Source organism: Diabrotica undecimpunctata, chromosome 2 (assembly GCF_040954645.1).
Source record: "Diabrotica undecimpunctata isolate CICGRU chromosome 2, icDiaUnde3, whole genome shotgun sequence".
Classification (NCBI taxonomy): domain Eukaryota; kingdom Metazoa; phylum Arthropoda; class Insecta; order Coleoptera; family Chrysomelidae; genus Diabrotica; species Diabrotica undecimpunctata.
The window spans coordinates 67,261,858-67,273,771 of record NC_092804.1 but is presented as its reverse complement, the minus strand read 5'-3'; the positions used below and the strand labels follow the sequence as shown (position 1 = coordinate 67,273,771).

Below are 11,914 nucleotides of genomic sequence, written 5' to 3'. Positions count from 1 at the left end.
CATTTGATTTTTTTTAATTTTTGCATAATACAGTACACTACTATCAAGCATTCGACTGGTATTAGCTAAACTAAAAAATTCCAGGACTGGCTTTGGAAAAATTAATTTAGGGATTCGTATTAAATATTACACCCTGTATAATTTTTTTTTAAATGCAATAAGTGATTTTCAAACTACATAAATAGCCAATGAAAACGACATATGCGACAATGTTGTCGCACTTTTATTAAATTTTTAGTGATCTATCAAATCTTACCAAAAATAGAACAACCATAATGAAGTATCAAATTATAAGGTATTAATTTAAACAAATGTTATAAATTTTAAACATTTTAATTAAAATGAGTTCTTACAACATAATCTAATACGTAGAAAATTAACATCTTTACTGTCACTTTGTATTATCTCTATGATAGAATCAATTGTTTTTCAATTTTAAATTTTTACTCATAGATCGCATTGGGGCATTATTTTCGATAAATAATAAATTAAATTGATTAAAAAGTCAAACCTCTTGTATGTGTTAGTTTTTGTTGATTGTAAATGATTAAAATTTTATGTCAAATAATAATACATTGCATCAACTGTACTAAATAAAAATAAATCTAAAAAAGTTTAAAATAAAGGTTGGCGTTGACCGTTTGACGTTTCTTGATATATTATACCATCGAGTTAGAATCTATAGAGAGGGCATCACGTGACTAAAAACGACCTCACTTCGGCCATATTGTGTTGCCACTTTTGACAGATCGTATATGTTTATTTACGTTGGTTGTTTTTCGAATATTTTTAGTTTTATAATTCTTTTATAGAAACTGTAATAGTATATTGTGATAGTGCATAATAATAGTTTCTTGTTCTCAACGTAGTTGCAGTAGCAGAAGCGGTATTAATAAAAAATCTTCAGGAATATCGTTCCACAGGTTAGTATACAAACATGTAAACAAAGTAATGGCCCGTACTTCAGAGAATAAATTATTAATAGTATTCATAAAAAATCTAACAGTAACTTAGCAATTAAAACATCCACTTCCAATAAAATATAAGTAATGAATACACAGAATATAAAGATACTAATAAACAATTTGTAAGCTTTTTATAATATTTTTTTAGTTCAATAATTATGTTTTTTATTTAAAATAAAAATTAATACTTAGTAATGCATATAATTGTATTTTTAGGTTTCCAAAAGATCCTGAAAGACGAGACATATGGATCAAATTTGTTAATAGAGGAATATGGAAACCAACTAAATATAGTGCTTTATGTTCAAAACATTTTTTAGAAAAAGATATTGATAGAACTTCACTTTCTTCTATTCGTTTGAAAGACACTGCTGTTCCAATAGCTTATATCACACAGGTAATATGCTACACCTAGTTAATAATAGTTATTAATTAGGTTTAATAATAACTCTTATTAATTAAAATTAATTTTAATTAATAATAGTTATTAATTAAAGTTATTTTAATACTTCTACGTAAATACTTATTTACAGTAAAGTAAAAAATCGAAGATACATAAAATAATTATGAAAATTATTTGGTTATTTGGAGTTATTTGGAATAAAATTAGTTTCACTTTTAGTACTTTTCAAGTAAACATCTTCAATATTTTCATTGTAGATTTTATATGAATTTATACCTAATAACATGTTTGCTTCTTTTTACAACATGTTTTATTTTCAGAACCAACTTGAACTTCCATATGAAGAAATGCCCAGTACACCAACTAAATCTACAGAATCCAATTCACATATGAATAATTCTGTTGATGTTACACCAAGAAAACGAAAGTTAATTGAACAATTAAAACGCAGCCAATTAATAAGTAGCGAAAGAAGAAGAAAATTGTCCTTAATATCAAAAAAACTAATTCGAAGAGAAAAAAAACTTGCAATCATGAAGAATATTGTTTCAGATCTTAAGAAACATAATTATTTAGAGGAAGCAGTTCTCGATATTCTTTCAAAAATAGGTGGACCAGAAGAAATGTTTTTAAGGCAATATAAAAAAATTAAAAATCAATCACTACCTCGACAATATTCAGAGCAACTTAAAGTCTTTGCTTTGACCCTACATTATTATTCACCTGCTGCTTATAATTTTGTAAGAAGAGTTTTTCAAACTTGCTTGCCTCACCCAAGAACATTGAGCAGGTGGTATCAAAGTATTGATGGTGAACCTGGCTTTACTGCAGAATCTTTTAGAGTTTTAGAAACAAAATCATCTATAGATACTGGTAAATTATATAGTTTAATTATAGATGAAATGTGTATCCGACAACATGAGGAATGGGTTGCAGAAAAAGATAAATGTTATGGTTATGTTGATATGGGAACGGGATCTCAAGATGCCACTCTTGCAAATAGCGCCTTTGTTTTCTTGCTGAACTGTATCAATGACCATTTCAAGATTCCAGTTGGATATTTTCTAATAGCAGGAATTACAGGAGAGCAAAAAAAAGGTTTAGTTCAACAGTGCTTACAGAAATGCCATAACATTGGCATAAAAGTAGTGAGTATTACTTGTGATGGCCCCCCAGTCAATTTAACAATGGCAGCTCGTCTTGGCTGTAATCTAGATCATAACAATTTAAAAACAAGCTTTAAGCATCCTTCAAGTGGTGACGATGTTGTACTGTTTTTGGATCCTTGCCATATGTTAAAATTGGTTCGTAATACCTTAGGAGAGAAGGGTATCATGTTCGATGATAACAATGAAGTTATATTGTGGAACTACCTGAAAGAGCTTAACAATTTCCAAGAAAAAGAATCATTTCATCTTGCTAATAAATTAAGATCTCAGCATATAGCTTTTTATAAACAAAAAATGAAAATTCGTCTTGCTACCCAGGTATTTAGCGAAAGTGTTGCATCTGCTTTAATCTTTTGTTCAGAGGAACTGCAGTTACAGCAATTCAAGGGAGTTGAAGCCACAGCTAGATTTGTTATGATAATGAACAATTTATTTGATGTCCTTAATTCTAGAAATTTGTTACAGTTTAGCTATAAAAACCCATATCTATTCAAAATTATTCAGAAATAAGCAGTTTTCTACAGTCCACTGATAAATACCTTAGTGCATTAAAAACTAATGTTGGTGGTACTCTTTTGTTAGACAGTGTTCGTCACACAGGGTTTTTAGGTCTTAAAGTTTGCATAAAAAGTTTAGATCTTTTATATAAATCATTAGTAATTTCTGGCATATTAACTTTTTTACCATTATATAAGTTCTCCCAAGATCATATTGAACTATTTTTTGGATGTATTAGATCACAAGGGGGCTATAATAATAACCCAACAACTCGTCAGTTCATTTCAGCTTATAAAAAATTATTAGTTCACGTTGAACTGAGTGAAAGTTTTAGAGGCAACTGCATACCATTAGAAAAAGTGTCCATACTAAAATGTGATCCCATCTTGCAAATAAATAAATCTTCAAGAGATTTTAGAATCTTATCGCAAGATTCAACTTTTATTGAAGTAGATGTTATGATGGATCATGATTACTTGCCAGATACTCTGAGTGAATATGCAAAGTATGTAGTTGCCTATATAGCAGGTCATGTTGTTCACTCGTTAAAAACGAAAATAGTTTGTACTGAATGCTCTAATGCATTAATTAGTTCAACAAAAGATCTATACTTTTTTTCTTTCATAAATAAAAAAAATAAAGGTGGTTTACAATATCCTTCAACAGATGTATTCGATATTTGTTTAAAATCTGAAAAAATTATAAAAAATAAAATAATAGATTCAAATTTTAAACTTATATCAACTGAAGCAATTGCTATTAATGTGGTTAAACAATTTGTAAATAGTAATGTATTTATAAATTTAATCAAGCATACGTTTGATCAGTCAGGATTAGATAATCACAGAGCATTATTAATAAAAGCGGTAGCAGAAAAATATATAAATGTACGCCTTTATTACCTAATTAAAAATAAAAGATCAAATGTTGAAAGTATAAGACATCAGAGTAATAAAATTGTCCTATTTAAGGGCCAGTAAAATATTTTGTAAATAGAGTTGTACTCTGATGTCATATGCATACTAAATATTTGTTCTTTTTACTAAATAATATTTATTTTATATTTTATTTCTCATTTTGAAGCATGTTACAAGTATCTTACAATTTTCAGATTTTACAGATGGTTTAATATTGTTATTATTTGAATGATATTAATTTATAACTTTTAAATTTTGAAAATCATTATGAATCAAATCTTTTATTGTCAGATATTCTTTTCATTCACTTCACTTCACAGAATTCACTTTTAATTTAATGTCTTCATTTTGTAAGTTATTTTTCAAGCAATTTTTAAAGCGAAGCTTCTATACTTGCATTGTATTACTTTTTTTATAAAGTAGACAGTAAAATGCTGAGACGAGCTTCACAGAACTAGCGCCACAAAATTATTCCGTCACGGGTCATAAAATAGCGGTTCCTGACATCGATTCACTACTCTCGATCAATTCGTTTCCAGTCATATATTTACTCTAAGCAGGGCTAAATTAAAAAGTGCATGAAACATAAGTAACAAAATATACATTTATTGAAAATTAAAGTATTACATTAAATGCAAAGTAAAAAGTTAAAAGGATATCTGTCGATAAAATCATTGTTGTCATCCGGACAATAACAACATTGAATCATATGTTAAAATTTTTATAATAGTTCTCGTTTTAAAATAGTTTCGTATAAATACAATTAATTTTTGTACACACATTTAGTTTATATAATAATTAAATTTACTATCAAAGGATATTTATTTATATTTTAATATTATTATTATCTAGTCTGAATTTGCAATAAGTAAACAACATATGCTTCTATGCTTTGTTAATACGTTAACAGGCGGCGTTAGGAGTAAGCAATAATTTATAGAATTTGTTTAAAATATAAAAAATAAATAAATATTAAAATTACTTTATTTAATTTTAAATATAATATTTAAATTTTAAAAATACAATAAAAAAATTATGAAACTCAGCGCTAGTCTATAGTACCGCCTACTGTTCCCTTTTTTTTTGCTATGCCCATGGCTAACAAATCCTAATGTTGCTTCTCGCATCGATTTCTTAATTATTGAATTGGGCCTCGCTTTTGCCTTTTGTAAATTGAAGAAACACGCATTTTCTAAATCCCTTTCACGTCATATAGAGTGTAACTTTCTCTCCATGTCTAAAAAAAATAGAAAGTTGACTCGAAATGGTTCCTTGTTTTTAATACATGTTTAGGGCTATTTTTGCATCCATCCGAAACTTCCCCTTCTGAACGAAAATCTAAGCCCTATTCAGAAAGTATCGTCATTTGTGTACCAGTATCTGAATGAGTTAGTTGAACTTAACCGGTAAGTCATTTATTATAGGCAAGTTCCACCAACTTCGATGATGTCTTATTAATTATAGACTTTGATGTCAACTATATTTGCCTTGCTGTCCTCTTTCTGCTACTACAACGTCCTATTGTTGTCTTCCCGTTTGTTTCTGCAATCACAAAATCTTTACCTGAAGCTAACGAGTACCGTAGGCCACCGTTTAATTGCTGCAGTGGTTAATCCATTGTATACCGGCCACCTATAGGCGCCCTATTTGCAATACCGAGACAATATCTACCTCCAGCCACCACGTGCCTTCTGTATCTGTATAAAAAAGTCTGTATAAGTACACTTATCTTGTGTATCTGTATAAGTACACGTTTGCGGTTTCATCTCAAATCAACCAAAAACTGAAAGTTTTATGATCAGAGATACTACCCTCTTTTGTCTGGTGATTTATTGTCTTATAATAGTAAATTTTTTCCTTTGACGATAGACAATTGATAATATAATTACGGTGATAAATAGCCGAAGAATATTTGTTAATAATATTTACTATTTGTCTTATTTATTACTAATTGTACTTAAAAAACTGTCATTTAACAGGGAAGTGATCACTGCACCTATATTAAGTATTCTCAAGGTTTTAGAATTATTCATTTTAGTTAAATTTCAAAATCATTTTTAATTAAACCTAAACAGAATCAAATTCCCAGAAATTTTTTTCGTGCTATTCTTGAGAATACTCAAATATCTTCATCCTAAATATCTTAAAATTTCTTATTAACTACTGTAACATAATTATTTGTATTTCTACACAGTATTTCCATTGTGATATTGGTAGATGTTCAATTTTGTTTTTTTAATAATAACTTTTTTAAATTTGTTAATTGAACTAAATTTTTAAGTGTCAGTTAATTTGTAGTTATCAAATATATAACTTGTAAAACGAACGTTCTTTTATTTCATACCGTATATTTATTTTACCCTTTAAAATATTATTTATATTATTATCTCTTTCAGATACAACTTGTTATTTGATTATTAATTTATCTTTATGTATAATATGTCGTGTTTTTAGTGTTTACCGCGGGATAAATAAATCATAGTTTATTAAAAATGTATTGCACTTTTTTAGATTATGATTAAACCTTCTAAATAACTAGTCATATTTTTCTAGTAGTTTTAATATTATTGAGTCCATCCCTGATCCCACCGCCATATTGGTTTCACAGTTAGCCACGCCTACCTACGCCGTTTTTAGTACATACATATGCTCATAGCTTCTCCATAGATTCTAACTCGATGTTTTATACCCATTGTCATTATTGTCATTATCAATTGTTATTTATGTGTACAAGAATACATATTTCTTCTGTCATATCTACGTTAAGTACGTTTTGGTAGAGCTTTTGTTACTTTCGTTCAAAATGCCACATCAGTTTTCGACCACAGAATATGCAGACATAATATTTGTTTATGGATTCTGTAATGGGAATGGTAGGGCTGCTAGTAGAGAATATCGCAGGAGATTTCCTAATCGTCGAACTCACAGTCATCCAACATTTGGGTCAGTTTTTAATTATTTGCGAGAAAATGGCACTTTTCTTAGTGGAACAACAGAGCGACATGTAGATGAAGCGCAGGAAGATGACATTATGGACGCCGTTACTATGAACCCTACAATAAGTACTAGACAAGTAAGTCAAGAACTCAATGTTACTCAATCAAAAGTAAGTAGAGTCTTACAAAAAAATAATCTATACCCATATCACATTCAAATGGTTCAGCGACTACATGCTGGAGATGAGATCGATAGGTTGGAATTTTGTAGATGGATTAACAATAATCGACCAACGCTATACAGGACACTATTTACAGATGAAGCCCAATTTACCAGAGACGGAATAAATAATTCACGAAATTCACATGTGTGGGCAGAAGAAAATCCCCATGCAATCGAGAACGTCGTTCTCAGTTAAGGTTTTCGGTTAACGTGTGGATTGGTGTCATAAATAACCAATTAGTAGGTCCTCACTTTTTTGATGGTCCTTTAACAGGGTAGGTCTATTTGAACTTTCTACAAAATATTTTGCCAAATTTGCTTGCCAACGCGAACGTTGCTATCCGAGGGATGTATTTTCAGCATGATGGGGCACCCCCACACTTTTTACTGGCAGTGAGACAACATCTCAATAATGTTTATGGCAACAGGTGGATAGGACGTGCAGTTCCTATTTCGTGGCCTTCAAGATCCCCTGATTTCAATCCCGTTGATTACCATATTTGGGGACGATTGAAGCAACTAGTTTACGCAGTGAATATTAATAACCGACAACAATTAATTGATATAATTATACATTGTTGTAATACTATTAGAAACGATCCCCAGAGTATCCGTAATTCAATACGTCAATTAACAATTCGGCAACAACAAATGTGTACAGGCTGCAGGGTTCCATTTCGAAAATCTATTTTGAATTATTTTTATTTTGTTACCATTATTGTATCTTTTCCAGTTCTAATTTATGGGTTTATCATAACTATGTACATATTTTTAGTTTTTTTTTTTAAATTGTTCTTCGTTATTGTTAGTAGTTACTGTTTTTTGTTGTGCAGTGACCCAGTTTATCATTTCAATTAAAATGTTTGAAATTTATAACATTTGTTTAAATTAATTACCTTATAATTTGATACTTCATTATGGTTGTTCTATTTTTGGTAAGATTTGATCGTTCACTAAAAATTTAATAAAAGTGCGACAACATTGTCGCATATGTCGTTTTCATTGGCTATTTATGTAGTTTGAAAATCACTTATTGCATTTAAAAAAAAATTATACAGGGTGTAATATTTAATACGAATCCCTAAATTAATTTTTCCGAAGCCACTCCTGGAATTTTTTAGTTTAGCTAATACCAGTCGAATGCTTGATAGTAGTGTACTGTATCATGCAAAAATTAAAAAAATCAAATGAGCCGTATAAACACTACAGTAAAATGAAATAAATGGTCAATTACACAAATCACCCTGTTAATTAATAAAGAAGAGGAGTTGACATTTTTTAGTGGCCACATGATATGCTCCCTGAGGGACTCTACATATGGTAGAAGTATGTAAAGTTCCTCATGACTCACCCTATATATATATATATATATATATATATATATATATATATATATATATATATATATATATATATATATATATATATATATATATATATTGTGACAATTAGGGTTTATAGAAAATAATTTATAAGTTATATACTACATAATATTAGATATTTGGTTGTTTTAAATAAATTATATACTAGAGAATTTAATAAAAATATATTTATGTGAGGGCATTTTTAATAAATTAGCATATAATAATTGTAAAAAGTTGTATTTTAGTAATTTTAATGTTGTAAATAGATTTAAGTGAGCCATGTGCTTAGGCAACCAACTATACAGTGGATTGACAGATAGAAATTAATCATAATACGAATATAAGTGGGGTTATAATAATAATGTTGGTTTGAGGTGTTTAATTTATATATATTTGATGATTTAAATGTTTATTCTGATCTGAAAAGCCTAAATGTCAACAAAATTATTAATAGAAAAGAATGGAATTCTCTGGATCTCCGGAGATGGCCATGTTTGCGAGATGGTTTGTTCCAGAAAATTCAGACATGTATATAATAGAACAAATTGGAACATGATCTCTTACTAGATGGTTCTGGAATATCCGAAAGATATAAATACCCGTGATTTGGATTCAAGATAGGCAGTTTTGGAAGTTTTTAGTCAGAAGTCAAGCAGTTTATTATGAAAGTTAGTTGGAGTCAGTGAATCAAGTACAAATAGTCAAAATGTTTAATATAGTGAGTTAAATGAAGATTAAAAATTATGCATATAATTTAATGCACATTTATAATTATACACAAATAATTATTGAAGATAAAAAAAGGTATATTGGAAGAAATTAAATTATATTATGGTTGGAGATTAGTATAAATCAACTTATAATAATTGGATATTGGTATATTGAAAAGAAGAATAAATATAAATGCTGTTTGCTGGTGGTGTATAAATGCTGGTGAAGAAAACTATATCTTAAATTGGTAGAAGCTGATAATTGGAAAAAGTAATTTCACAAAAAACAAGGATAACTGAAGTACGAAGACATTCAGTGGTGATTAGAATCTATATAGTAGAAAACAGTTCATTTAGGCATTCAGTGAAAGAAAGGTACAAAATTTTGTTAATATAATTTAGTTAGTGTCATAACAATTTCAATTTGGAAGATAGTTTTGTTTAAATTTTAGATTGTCTATAGAATTTAATTAGTTTTATAAGAACATCAATTTAAAGATAGTTTAATTTAAATTTACATTGGCTAGGTTAGATATATATGTGTGTTTCATAATAGTTATAATAAAGATAATTTAAAAAAGTACTTACAAGCTAATTCTTTGAGAACCGCGATAAAAACCCTATATATTATATTATTAAAAATACTCATTGCTCATCATTCAAACAAAAAACACATCATAACAATATATATATATATATATATATATATATATATATATATATATATATATATATATATATATATTATATATATATATATATATATATATATATATATATATATATATATATATATATATATATATATATATATATATATATATATATATATATATATATATATATTAATAATAGAATTCTCATAGGTACCTACTTAGGTGTTAAGATAATAATAATAACTTTGGACATATGGTTTTCCATGTGTAAGTATACTCAGCACTCAGTAAACAGTACACTGTAACAAATAAAAAATCAACTATAAAACAAGATTATCTTTATCTGCAAACTATAAAATTAAAACACATAACCATAATATTTTTGTGTCAGCAGTCAATGTGTCGGGTCATAGATACGAAAGCATTTGAGGTTTAGTGACGAAGAAAGAGAGGGAGAGAGAGAATAGTAAAAGTATGACTTCTGGCTATTGATGGTGAATGCTGATGTTGTTCTATCAATTTGTATAAACAGGTTATTTATAATTTTGTAGACATTTCCTCAATGAAGCTATTATAGCTTATAAATATATAAATATCTTCGTACAATATCAAAGAAGTTCTTAATTAACTGTAAGATTTTTATTAGAAAGAAATTAATTAATGAATGTTTCCTGGCTTATAAAATTAAATATTTAATTATCTCGTTTATTATTTGTCAAAAATTAATGTTATAATATGCCAATTATAAAGTTCTTATTCTATTAAATTACAAAAAGTGTCAAAACTTGAACAAACTGAAGAAAATAGAACTTAAAAAGAAGTTCAGCTCAGGGGCGTCGTGAGTGTGCGTACCTTATTTATTTATTTTAGCTATTCCTTTTGATATAAGTTGAGTGCTGTGACACATATCAGCGACACGTGGAATTAACGTCTACGGAAAAGATTATCTTTACAGTAGACGCCCTCTTAACCGAGCATGACGGGACCTGGCCATAGGTCGGATAATCAAGTCGGTTAAACCGAAAATCTTTAAAACCACCACCAGAAAGACATTACATATGTAACTATATTAAAAAAATATAGATTTTATGATCTATAAACAAAAAAGTAGTATGTAAATACATATTAAATGTAATTAACAATATCACTCACATGACAAATTATGAAACTTGTATAGAATGTACATACATGTGTATATATTGTATGTATGTACATAATTATGAATATAAAATGTACTAGACAAAGTCTCAGATTTTCTTTTGTTTTTTATGTTCCATTGGTTTGTTGAATGCGTAGTCATGCCACTTTTTAATGAACATTACATCTGCCGCTGTTGATATATTTTGTTGCTCAATGTACAGTAAAGCCAGTTGTAGAGCATTTCTCGCATCAGCATGACTAAAAGTATTGCCTTCTTCATCTTCAACCTCTTCGTCTGCTTAATCTTCGTGCATAATAGCCTGTACGATTTCTTCATCTGTCAAATTGTCATTGGTCAAGTCATCATCATCCCCAACAGTCCATTAATGACAATCCTGTAGTTGAATATCATTCGAGTCTGAGAGTTTTTGCAAGTCATTGATCAAATATGGAATATCATCTGGCCCTTCCAAAGGGGTTTCATCAGGATTAGAACTGGATTCAATCACTTTTTCTATATTAGACCATGCTTTTCTCCAAGATTTTACGAATGTTGAACTTTGTATTTCATTAAAAGCTTTAGACACCATCAAAATAACGTCTTGAATATTTATGTCTTTCAAAGCATCGATTAGGCCTTTGTTATCTAACTCCATTTTAGCCAAGATTTCTGAAAGTAGTTTTTTCCTATAGCGCCTTTTAAGATATTCGATCACTCCTTGATCCATTGTTGGATGATACTTGTTATAACTTGCTATATTTACATTTGGTGAAAAAATAAAAAATACAGTTTATTCCAGGTTCCTTTTCACTCTGAATGTTTTCAGGATGTGATGGTGCATTATCCAACACGAAAATAGCCTTGACTGGTAACTTTAAGCTTGTTAAATATTTTGTTACACTAGGACAAAATTCATTGATAAACCAATCTTT

At 28.6% G+C, this 11,914-nt stretch overlaps 1 long non-coding RNA gene across 1 annotated transcript; it reads left to right on the top strand.

The window, feature by feature from the left end:
* Nucleotides 1-665: 665 nt before the first annotated feature.
* On the top strand, nucleotides 666-1,786 carry LOC140433331 (uncharacterized). Its single transcript, XR_011949925.1, has 3 exons — nucleotides 666-923; nucleotides 1,182-1,362; nucleotides 1,689-1,786. It is a non-coding gene; the product is annotated as an uncharacterized lncRNA (long non-coding RNA).
* The last annotated feature ends 10,128 nt before the right edge of the window (nucleotides 1,787-11,914 follow it).